An 11723-nucleotide genomic window follows, 5' to 3' on the forward strand; every position below is an offset into this window, starting at 1 on the left:
GAGTCCATTGAACTTGATGGCCTTGGCATGCTCACCATGCTACGAAAAGCGTCAGGCAATGATTGAAGTGAATCAAGATGGGGCCAGATCATGAGCCAAGGGTGTCGAAAAGAGGTAGAATACCTTTTGCATGCTCTCGAAATCGAAGAAGAAAACCACAGCGTAGGCCAGAACGTTGGCCATGTCTGCCAGCAGGCTAAAACCGCGGCGCCGTGGGGTTGAGAAACCAAAGGGCAGGGTTGATGAGTGGACGGGCTGAAGCAGCGGGCCAACGTTGATATTCGACGCTCGATGACCTGACCTGAAGATGGAGAGACCCTTGAGGTCCCGGATCATCACAAGGGCTATCAAGGGAATGCTCAGTCCGCTCAGGTAGGTAATCCTATCGTGGATGCGGTTGAGACCAATCAAAAGATTTGCTATTGGCCGCGCGGGGAGACTTTCCGACGATTCCTTTGGTCAACCAAGTGCAATCAAGGAAAAAGCTGGACGTACTGGCTCAGGGGCCCGAGCAAAGACTGGAGATTGCGGCTGATGAAGATCAGATAGGCGCAACAAAAGCCGAGCTGGGACATGACGATGGCAACTTGCACCAGGATCCAGCCACGCTGGCCCAGCGCAATCCGCGCCAAATCCCCGTAGTCCAAGTCGGCGTCTCGGCTGGCACGACCCTTTTGCTAGATTCCATCAGGGGAGGCAAGGTGCCGGTCGGGGGGTGGCGAGGGGTTGCAAGGGGGGCGAGGGGGGAGAGACGATTGAATGGGCTGGCAGTCGCAAATGGGCGTGTTGTCGGAGGGGAGAGGAGCAGAGGTTGCGGGGGCAATGCACCAACCGCTGAGCCGTTGGCGAGGCGATAGTTTTTGCACTCGACGAGCAGCAGCATGGCGCGAATGCTAAGAGATGCGGATCAAAGAAAAGAGGGTTGTGCATGGTGAAGGATTGCCAGCAAATTGAGCAGGGCAAGAGGTGAGGGGCACAGAGCGAAGCGGGGCACCCGGGGCATGCTCAAATGCGTGAGTGGCGAGGTGGGCGCTCAAGTTGACTGACCAAATTGCAGAGACGGTAATCATGGTGACGGTGCCTTCGAGTAGGCCAGCTTCGCGGTAAGCAAAAGGCAGTCCAAGGACGCCCGCCCCCACAAAGCTGATAAAGACATTGGAAAAGAGCTTTAGCGGGGTGAATTCACCCGCGCCTTCACCGCCCCCGCTCAACATGACCAGTTGGTCTCTTGGTTTCTCTGAGCGTGCGAAGCGATGCGGCGGGGAGGGGGGGGGGGCGGAAACATATGAGGTAGGAGAGCGGGTAACGGAGGCGGGAGGGTGGCAGTGTCATGTCAAGGACAAGAGCATGTTCGGAAAGATGGAATACTACCTTTTGCTACCTGTTGCTATCAACGTCTGGGCGTCTACCCACAGATGCCGTTGTGCGCCAACACAGCTGATCTCGAGGTGATATCAGCAGTGGGCGACAAGGCCGGAGCGCCGCGCGGTGCGACACGTTGAGGTCCAAAACTACAGATGAAATACCACTGCCAGAAACGCAGCCACCCCCGCGAACAAGGGTCGAGAATGAGCGAAAGAAGAATCGGTGCACGGGCGGAGCCAGCGGGGGGGCGCCGTGTTGGCCTTTGGGCTACACGTGTACGCGCATGGTGGTCTGCTTTGACAACCCTCACAAGGGCCAAAGACGGGTTGCTCTTGACCTGCCATCCACACCCAAACCAGCGATCTCACCGTTGCTCACCTCCCGCCACCACCGCCGCCGCCACCGCCGCCACTCGTCTCAGCGCCCCCTCCTCCCGGTTGAAGACACAGCGAGAGAGAGAGAGACAGAGAGAGAGAGAGAGACAAGAATGTGAGAGAGAGAGCGAGAGAGAAACAGAGAGAGGGAGAGAGAGATCTTGAGAGAATATGCTCCTTTCAGGGGGATGTTTTAGAGAGAGAATGGAATTCAGGTCAAAAATTTTGAAAATCAGAGCTATTTTGGTAAGCGGGTAGAGAACAGACTGGATCTGGGTGATCTTTAAGAGATGGGGTGTAGGCCATCAAAGGGGGTCAAAGGGGGCTTTCCTTGATACACTTGCAAACACAAACAAACACACACACTCTCTGTGTCTGTGTCTGTGTCTGTGTCTCTGTCGCTGTCTGTGTCTGTGTCTCTGTCGAATGTACCTAACTCATCTTCGCATGAATACACTTGGGTCGGTCCTTCATAAAGTATAATCATACTCTCCTTTTTGTAACAATATATTGCCATTCATTCGAGGCGAACACCATTTTATTGGCAGTCAGTATTTCGGGTCGTGCTCGGCCATTCTGTGTGAAGTACGTTTCAAATCAAGCACAGCAGAAGCGCTAAATTTTTGTGGATCAAACGAGGGTGCTCTTGTGTTCATACGCTTCCTGTGGATGCCGTAGCAGCCCAAAGACCAGAAAATTAGTTATTCTGAAATAAATCCCATTTCTTTTCCTTACAAAACTAACTTAGTTTTGATTCTCTAGGGCTACATGGCTCCGATTGGTATGTCAAATGGCAGCGCCATAAGACGAGTCAGCGAAGCAATGAGACAACTTGGTGGGTAGAGGCAGATGGACAAGACAAGTTCTGATTGATCAATGGTCATTCAAGGTTTATTTCGATTGACAAACGCCCGGGACAATTTTTTTTCCAAACACTTAGTAAGCAAGCTGTTTCCTTATTGGGTGGACTTAGACGATTTTCTCTTCTTGGGATGTGGTTGCCACTGCGCCACTCGTGCAAGGTGTGTTCGACGTGGAGACCGAGTTTGGACGATTGATGGGGAAGGGCTACGGTCCGCAGCGGCGCTTGAGGCTTCTCGTGTTCGCGCCTCGGTACTTGCATGTGATGTCTCTGATGCCGCCGTAGACGGCGTGGTGCACGGTGGACTTGTCACCTGAATGCAATGATGAAGACGAGGAATACAGATGAGAGTGAAGCCAACGAAGATGGAAGTACAAATGAGAATGAAGCGCACGATTCTCTCAGATACTCGTCGTGATCGCACGGAGCTACGCAGAGACCGGGAAGACGTACCAAGTGGCTGACATCGCCTCCAAAAGGCACACGGCTCAAGAGCTCCTGTTTTTTGCGCTGCCTTGCCGCCGTGCGACTCAAGGGGCTTTGACGCTTGGTGTTCCGCGCGTGGTGCGTTTCCATGGGACCGAGCAAAAGACCGCTGCTTAGATTGGTAGTCAAGTCGGGATTGGGCGTCTTTGCTATGGCATCAGCATCTGGACAGTTGAAGGCGTTGGTGTTGGTTTGCAGCAAGGTCACGCGGGCATCGGTGGATGACGCGATTGAAGCGGCAATGTCTGAGGGAGGGACGACTGAAGCAGAGGCGACTGGAACAGGGTTGACTGAGGCAGGTGCAGTGGAGGTAAAAGTGGCGAGGGCAAGGTTGGAGGTTGTCCCAGCGGCCGGCGGTTCCGGCACGGCCACAGCAGTCTGGGTGGTACTGGCTGAGAGGGCGGCAAAAAAATTATTGGCAGAGTCTTCTCCTGCCTCGAGCTCTTCACGCGCCAAAGGCTGCACCAGGGTCTGCGCAGCCGAATCAGCTCCTTCGCCGTTGGGCGAGTGTTCCTGATGGGGAGGATCGATAGGGCAAAAGGGCGCAAACTCATCATAGTCGTCAACGCTATCGTCGACATCGCTATCGTCGTCATCGCTATCGTCGTCATCGCTATCGTCGACATCGCTGTTCATCATGTTGGTGCCGACATTGTCCTCGACATCAAGTTGGTTGCATGGACCGTCGTGATCCATTGTCCCCAGCGCGTTTTCGCTGCTGACATCGGCAATGTACTCATCAGCTACGACATTGCCTGCAGTGGCTCCATTCTGGATGCGTTGCATTTGCACGAAGCCTGTACGAAATGGCATACGGGGTGATGTGAGCACAATGCGCGCGTCACCAAGTGCAAACAAGTGGCCTACCTCCAACGCCCAGTCCCATCTCGTTCAGCTTGCGCTTGCACTCGTCCACCAATCCTAGACAGGGCGGCGCATTTTGCTGACGACAAACTTCAATCACTTGCTCAAATTTCAGCTTCAAAGTCTCAAGAATGCCAATCACTTCCGAAGCACCTTTGATGGTTGCCTCGCGAACTGCCTCGGGTGAAACGTCCCGGACAGCTGGTATCTGTGAAGGCAACCGCTTGCGCTCGGGGATCATTCTGAAGACGTGCCGTTTCACAGCCTCGATGTGCCTGCATGTCCGGCTGGCCTCCTGAGGTGCATTGCGCTTCTCAAGAAACTTGTGGCAGTTGCATTCAAACAATCGCGGGACTGATGCTCCGCTGGGGTGAGGGCTGGTGTCGACGACGCGCTTGACAATGTATCCAATGTCCTCAAAGAGGGTACAGCACACTGAAAACGTGTCCTCGTGGTACTCGAGCTCTTGTATCATCTCAAGTGTATAGGCGTCACGAGCCCGCCGCAGGCACTTTCTCAAGTATCGGTCACGGCGGGTCCGTATGTTGCGGTACAGCTCAGAGTTGATTTCGTGCTCAAGCATAAATGCATGTTCACACAATTTATGGATGGTATAATCCATGCGCTGCCCTCCATGGTCTCGAACGTGGCGCTACGGTGCAATGAGAATAGACGGGCAGATTAGCACAGAGAAAAAAAGGGAGCTCTCCATTGAGTAAAATAGCCAAATGACCGCACAAGACCTTGTAAACGCTGTGGAAGCTCTCCACAAAGTTGTTGGTCGTACTGCAACCACGACGGGCATACAAAGCCCAACTTGCCTATAAGAAGCAAGAGCAACGATGAAGCCGGGCTGCTCACAAACGAATGCGCAGATAATTACGGGCGAGATACATACGACATTGGCATTGTAGGTCTTGTCAAAAAAGGCCCACCACGAGCCTTTGGCAGCCTTGCCAAGTGGCACTTCAACATTTGCAAATTCCACGCGCAGCGCAGCCAGGCAAGCATCGAATTGCTCCTTGGTCGGCAAATACATGAGTGCTCGCATCTTAGCCATAAGCGCGCCGTGAGCCACGAGCCGGCCTTTCCAGGCTCGGAGAACATGGAACGTGCACCAAAATCGACTCATTGGTCGAAAGGCCTCACCCCGAAGATGTTGAAACCAACTCAGCCCAAGCTGAGCGCCATCAAAAAGGCAGGACTGCATGTCGGTGACGACATGAGTAGGGGTCGGGATGTCAGAGTTGGCCATCCATACAGCCAGCACAAACATCTGCACGATATTCTCATTGACTGTGGTCACCATCGCGTGGGCCAGAGGCACGCCACGCCCTGTTAGAGGCTCGGCCGCCATGAGAGTGAGCTATATTTGACACGAGGGAGAAGGTGCACCAGTTCCCATACGTGAGGCAAGAGGCCGGGCGGAGCCAGAGTTATAAGCAACCCACGACCTCACCATCTCCATCTTGTACTTGGTTGCATTGTGTGTGCCATCCAAGTACACAACAACGTCCTCGCGGCCCTCGAAGCACCGCTTCATAAATGATCTATGCTGCTGGCTCTGAATGACAATGAGCTGCTGGTTCTGAAGATTGGGCTCGAAGGCGCCAAGCCCCAGGTCAATGGGCTCTGCGGTATCGTTTTGTGTCTCAAGAACTGAAATCGTATCCGAGTAGCCAGCATGAGTTGTGGTATCCACGCGCTTGGCGGGCAACGGACCAGCCACCGAATGGGACGAGGTCAGGCTTACTCTTGGTCGGAAGCACGTGATACGTTCCATTGAAGTACGCAAACTAAGTAACAAGTAAGGTGCCGTGAGGTTACCGAGAAGCCGGTACTGGTCAAGACTCCCGCCTTGTCTCAAGAGCAAGGAGCGCCTTGCCATGTTCGCTTTTATCTTTGATGAAAAGAAGTGGGCAAGGTTGTGAGGAAGCTCAGGCTATCGACAACACGTACAATGATACTGCGCCGATCGAACGCGACGCTGTTGTTCAACAGGATTTGCTGCGAAACAGAATCAACATCTCGATCGCTGAGGCGACCTTCTCGCACGGTTGCAGCAATGTTCTGAATGTCCTTGCTGTTCACGAAGGCGTCAGGCGACAAAGGTTGGACAGCCTTGCGCACGTTGAGCAAAATGGCGTTGTTGTGCATTCCCATCGAAGACAGTTGCTTGATCAGTTCAATGCACCCTTTTGTAAGTCGGTGCCGGCGGGGGCGAGGCTCGTGAAAATGCTTCAACATGTGGGTGACCTGATTAAACAGGATTGAGCGAGGAGAATTGAAGTGATGAGATTATCATGTCGGCGGTGCTGAGCAGAAATGACAAGGACGGAAGCTCGATGTAAGACCTCAATTTGTCCATCGGCAAGTTGCTTGTAATTAACAAAGGCATAGCATTTGATGCCCGGTTGTGTGCTTGAGGTGTGCGCTTGGCAATGATAGGTGCGCTTGCCCGCCGTGATCATCGAGTACCCCGTTTGCTGCTCAAGCTGCTCCAGCCAAGCCGTGAGCTCGTTGACGTCGCTCAGCATATCTTTGCTGACGCGAATGTTGAGTTGATGGTCGACATGGGCATGGTTAACCCAGTCTTGACGAGTACTGAAGAAGTGCGAGCACTCTCCTGGGTCGAAGTAGCAAGTTGTGCTATCACCAAGCCTTTGACAGCGCACTTGTGTAGCAGCCGACTAAAAAAGCGAGGCGCGCAAGGGGCGGGGTGTTGAGCTTCGACTGAGCCAGCCATGCGTCCTTTTGACACACAAGAGGGGCATGCAGCCCACCTTTTCAATCTCGTGTTTGCTAACCAAATGGCCGCGAAGGCCTTGTGACGTAGCAAACATCTTGGCGCATATATTGCATGTCAAGGTCTACAACAGGGCGATCAGAGAGCCGACAGTTTCATGAGATTGGATGGCTCTCGATGCAAGCGACCCTGCCAACGAATGAGCGCTCTGTGCGTGGTAAGCGAGCAGTATGAAGGGCGCAAAGCTCACTTTAGGCGGGCGCTTCATCTCCTCACGATGCTTTTTGGAACGGTGCGCGTTGTGGTAGACCCGATTATAGGACCAGTGGCCGCAGTCACAGCGAAAAGCGTTGGGAAAAAGGGCGGCCAAATTTTCACTGGCATGGGTCAGGTGATTTTGAGCGTAGTGTGCGATTAGCTGATTGCCCGTGCGCATCGAGCACACACATCCCGGCGCGGGACAGTCAAACCATTCACGGGACGGGAAGCACTCGGAAGGGCGCCGCGGATTGGATGAATCGGCATGGTGCACTTGAACATGGCGGTGCTCATTGGACCTGGAAACGTGCATGTTGCAGATGGCACACACAATCGAAGCAGGAGTCGCCATGGTGGCTGCAAAAAAAGCTATGTTGAGAGAGCCAAACGGCAGCGGGTGGGAAGAATAAGGGGGATAATGCAAGAAAGGCGTGCACGTACCGGGAAGGATGGTGAAAAGGAAAATAACGGCAAAATTCTCAACGGTCAGACCACTCAACGGTCAGACCACAATGAATGACATTTGGTCGTGCGACCTGAGTGAATTGATCCGTATCCGAAAAAGTGTCTCCGGTCTCGGTCGCTGTCTCTGTCTCTCTCTGTCTGTCTGTCTGTCTCTCTCTCTCTGTCTTCTCAGGTCGTTTGGGCGAGGGAGGTCGTTGTGGCAAGGCGGGGGTTGGAGATGAAAGGCACGACGCTGAAGAGTGGCATGACGAGGCGCGATCGATTTTTGGCGGATTGCGAAGAAGGAGAAGAAGAACAGCAACAGCAACTAAATGAACAAGGCAGGTGGGCAGACAACACGAGAACGCGAGCGAGTATAGCGGAAAGAGGGATCTTGGAACAAGGTTGGCGGGCGAATACACGAACACGCGAGACAGCGAAAACCAAAAAAAAAGGGGGGGAAGGGGGTGGGGCGAGAGGGGACTCGGAACCCTGGTAGCGAAGCAAGTTTACTCGGAGTAGGCGGTGCGGGTGGACGGCATTGAGGTGGACGGCGAGACCAGCTGATTCAAACTGTGTGCAAAAGGGCGCAACCATGAGCAAAAGCCGAGAGCGACGACGGCGCTCCGCACAAATACGACTGATGAGCAGGCATGATCCTACCGTTGAATCAGCTTCTCACGTTCGTTCAGCTTCTCACGAACGTGCTCTGCTGTGCGTCCTTGCTCTTTCTTCTTGAGAAGAGTGGGCACTCGATCCCAAACGTTGTCGTTGTAGCTGCTCACAATCAAGCCAACGAGCCGTGGGTGATAAAAGGCGACCACCGCCGCCATCACGCCCAGTCGGAAGGCGTCTTCCGGCTTGCAATTCTCAACGAGTTCCGCAAACGTGGCTTCGTCCTCCGAGAGGCGAGAACCATCTTTCAGCAAATTGTCGATGGCGGCTTCGCCTTGGGCCACCTCAATTTTTGTGAGATGCTTGGCTTCCGCCACTGCCCTGACGCTTTGAACACCTTGAAAAAAAGCATCCTTGTTCGGCTCGGTGGCCACTTGCGGTTGAGCCGGCATTGCCCCCGGCGTGTTGGATGGCTGATAGGCCATCGGAGGACCGTTGAGCCCCATGAAGCGTTTGAGATTCTTCTTCTGTGTTCGTCGGTGAAAGTCCTCCCTTGCCTTGGTACAGCCCGGATCGATTTGATCGTGAATCTGAGCAAAGAGCACGGTGATGAGGTAGTCCATTTGTGAGCCTTCGCGTCGAGGAAGTCCTTCAGCAGTGGTGCTGGATGACGCGGATGCGGCGGAAGTTGCGCTGGGCTCGCAGTAAGAGGCCCCCTCAGGTGGCACATGAACAAAGTCTTTTGCCGAAGCAACCTCAGGTGGAGTCTGCGCGGCGGAAGAGGATACATCCTTGGACCAGACGGCCTCGACACCATCTCCTAGGCCATCGTCAGGCGTATATGGGGTCTCACACAGGGCAGCTTGAAGGGCAGGGTCAGCTTGAAGGAATTTATCGAGAGCGAGCTTGCTAAGATCACAAAGCTGTGCCTTGACACGCTGCTCATGAAACTCCAACCAAGCGGGCAAGCCGTTCTCTGCAAGAATCTTGAGGTAGTCACAAATTAGAGCCTCGACGTCGCTGACACGGTTGTGGATAACCGTAAGCAGTGCACGCAAGTGGGGGCTCTTCAGCCGCCGAAACAGAGCATCTCGCACCAACATGGCGAGCACCTGTTTCCAGCGCTCGTTGGCGTTGGCAAGTTCCAAGCGGAGGTCATACAGCTGCACTCCATTGAAGCTTGGGTTCTGCAAAATGGCTCGGTCGCTCTCCGACAATTTTGTAAGAACTTTGTACTTTCGCTCCTGGCAGGTGAGCATTTTACGCGTCAGCAAAACGTCGCCCCAAGCTGTCTGGCCCTGCTCTTCCATGGTGAACTCGAAGTTTCTGTCGGCTTCAATCTTCTCAGCTTGTTCAATGAGGCTTGACGCCGTGACGTCCACCATCAACTCTGCCAGAGTGGAATCTTGCTCGCTTTCGGGTTTGGCTTTGGCTGAGCTGTCAAGAACAGTGCTCATGTTGGCCATCTTCTCGTCGCACCTGCGTTCCTCGGCAGCCTTCTCAGCAGCAGCTTTCTCGGCGGCAGCTTTCTCAGCGGCAGCTTTCTCGGCGGCAGCTTTCTCAGCGGCAGCTTTCTCGGCGGCAGCTTTCTCAGCGGCAGCTTTCTCAGCGGCAGCTTTCTCGGCGGCAGCTTTCTCGGCGGCAGCTTTCTCGGCGGCAGCTTTCTCGGCGGCAGCTTTCTCAGCGGCAGCTTTCTCGGCGGCAGCTTTCTCGGCGGCAGCTTTCTCGGCGGCAGCTTTCTCGGCGGCAGCTTTCTCAGCGGCAGCTTTCTCGGCGGCAGCTTTCTCGGCGGCAGCTTTCTCGGCGGCAGCTTTCTCAGCGGCAGCTTTCTCAGCGGCAGCTTTCTCAGCGGCAGCTTTCTCAGCGGCAGCTTTCTCAGCGGCAGCCTTGTCAGCGGCAGCCTTGTCAGCGGCAGCCTTGTCAGCGGCAGCCTTGTCAGCGGCAGCCTTGTCAGCGGCAGCCTTGTCAGCGGCAGCCTTGTCAGCCATGTCGAAGGTTGGTGAAAGGGAAAAGGTGCACGATTTGCTCGACCACTGCGATAGCTTTCAACGCAAGAAAATGCCGAGAAGAAGAGTGCCTGCATCAGTATTGGTCATGCCGGGCCGACGCAGTCCGCGTCACACCATGATGATCACCTACTTTGGCACTGTCTGTACCCTCGCCCCCTTGTCGCATCACACGGCATAGTCCGCGTATGCCATTGACATGCATGTGAATGCTTTCATTCCGCTTGATCTGCTTGCATTCTTCATTCATTACAAGCACACCCCCATTTTGAAACCGCCTATGAGAGTTTTTCCAACACAAGCAAGCAAACAAACCAAAACAAGAGAAAGAAGACGCGGAGAAGAGAGACGAAGAGAGTTAACGAAGAAGAGAATTTCAACACACGCACACACACACACACACACACACACACACACACACACACACACACACACACACACACACACACACACACACACACACACACACACACACACACACACACACACACACACACACCTACCTCTCTACACACAGAAGGGGATGGCGTCGGTGGTGTTGGTGTTGGTGGTGGCACCGGTGGTGTTGGTGGTCGTGGGTTTGGGGCTGCTGGCATCCTCTCATGCGTTGCGCCAGTACATCTTTGCCAATTGGCTCTGGCCTGGCTTGAGTGCGTGGTTTGGCTTGTGATTTGGAGGAGGAAACTGGGGCCGATCGCAAGGAAGGCTGCTCACGACGCTGGGGCCTTGTCTCGTGCTGGCGGGTGAATGTAGGTGAGCAAGTGGATGCCCAGCTTGCCAAGCGCAAGCGCGACACGTATACGGCATTGGCCACTGGCCGCGTGCTGGACGTGGGGTCGGGTGATGGCGTGAATCTGCCGTACCTTTTGGCGGCCAAGAAAGTGACCGAGTGAGTCTTGAGTCGCGTCTTCTTCCTTGATGCCGCTCGCCCAACTCTGAGCCGACTGCATCTCCTTGGCACATGCGCTCACTGCCCCTTTATGATTGGCCCTGTGGTGGTTGATCGTCTCGCCAGGGTGGTTGCCATCGAGCCGAACCCCGACCTTTCCAAGCGCTTGAAAGCCCGGTCGGCGGCTTTTGTGGCTCAAGGTGAAACCGACATCCCCATCAAGACGCTGTGCTGCACTCTGGAGAATCTGCCGCAGCAGCAGCAATTTGACACCATTGTCTGCAACCTGGTCCTCTGCTCCGTGCCGAATTTGGTCGACAGCCTGAGGTGCATGCGCGAGCTACTGCGGCCCAACGGCCAGATTCTCCTGATTGAGCATATCCAGGACGAGCCATCAACGTGGCGGCACCGCTTGCAGCGCCTGGTCCAACCCCTGTGGGGCATCATTGGGGATGGCTGCCACCTCAACCGGCGGGTCGACCTCGCACTCCGGCGTTTGGGGTTTTACATTGATTACCAGGAGATCTTTGAGAACGACATGTCCTCGGACGTCGGCGGCGTGGCTTGGCTAGCAGGCCGGCACGTTGTTCTCCGGGCCTTTGCTCAGCCCCCACCCCGCTAACATCTGCCCAATGCCAGGGAGATGCGGTCTATGCACGCTCACAGGCCGCCATGGGACAACACATAGGTCAGGGCCATATCAATTGATGCCAGAACTCCATCCAGACGGAACCCCCTTTCTGCCCCGTACAATACCACCGCCACCACTCGCCCCTTCATCCATCATATCATAATTATCCCCCCCCCCCCCCCC

Source organism: Monosiga brevicollis, genomic scaffold (assembly GCF_000002865.3).
Source record: "Monosiga brevicollis MX1 MONBRscaffold_16 genomic scaffold, whole genome shotgun sequence".
Classification (NCBI taxonomy): domain Eukaryota; class Choanoflagellata; order Craspedida; family Salpingoecidae; genus Monosiga; species Monosiga brevicollis.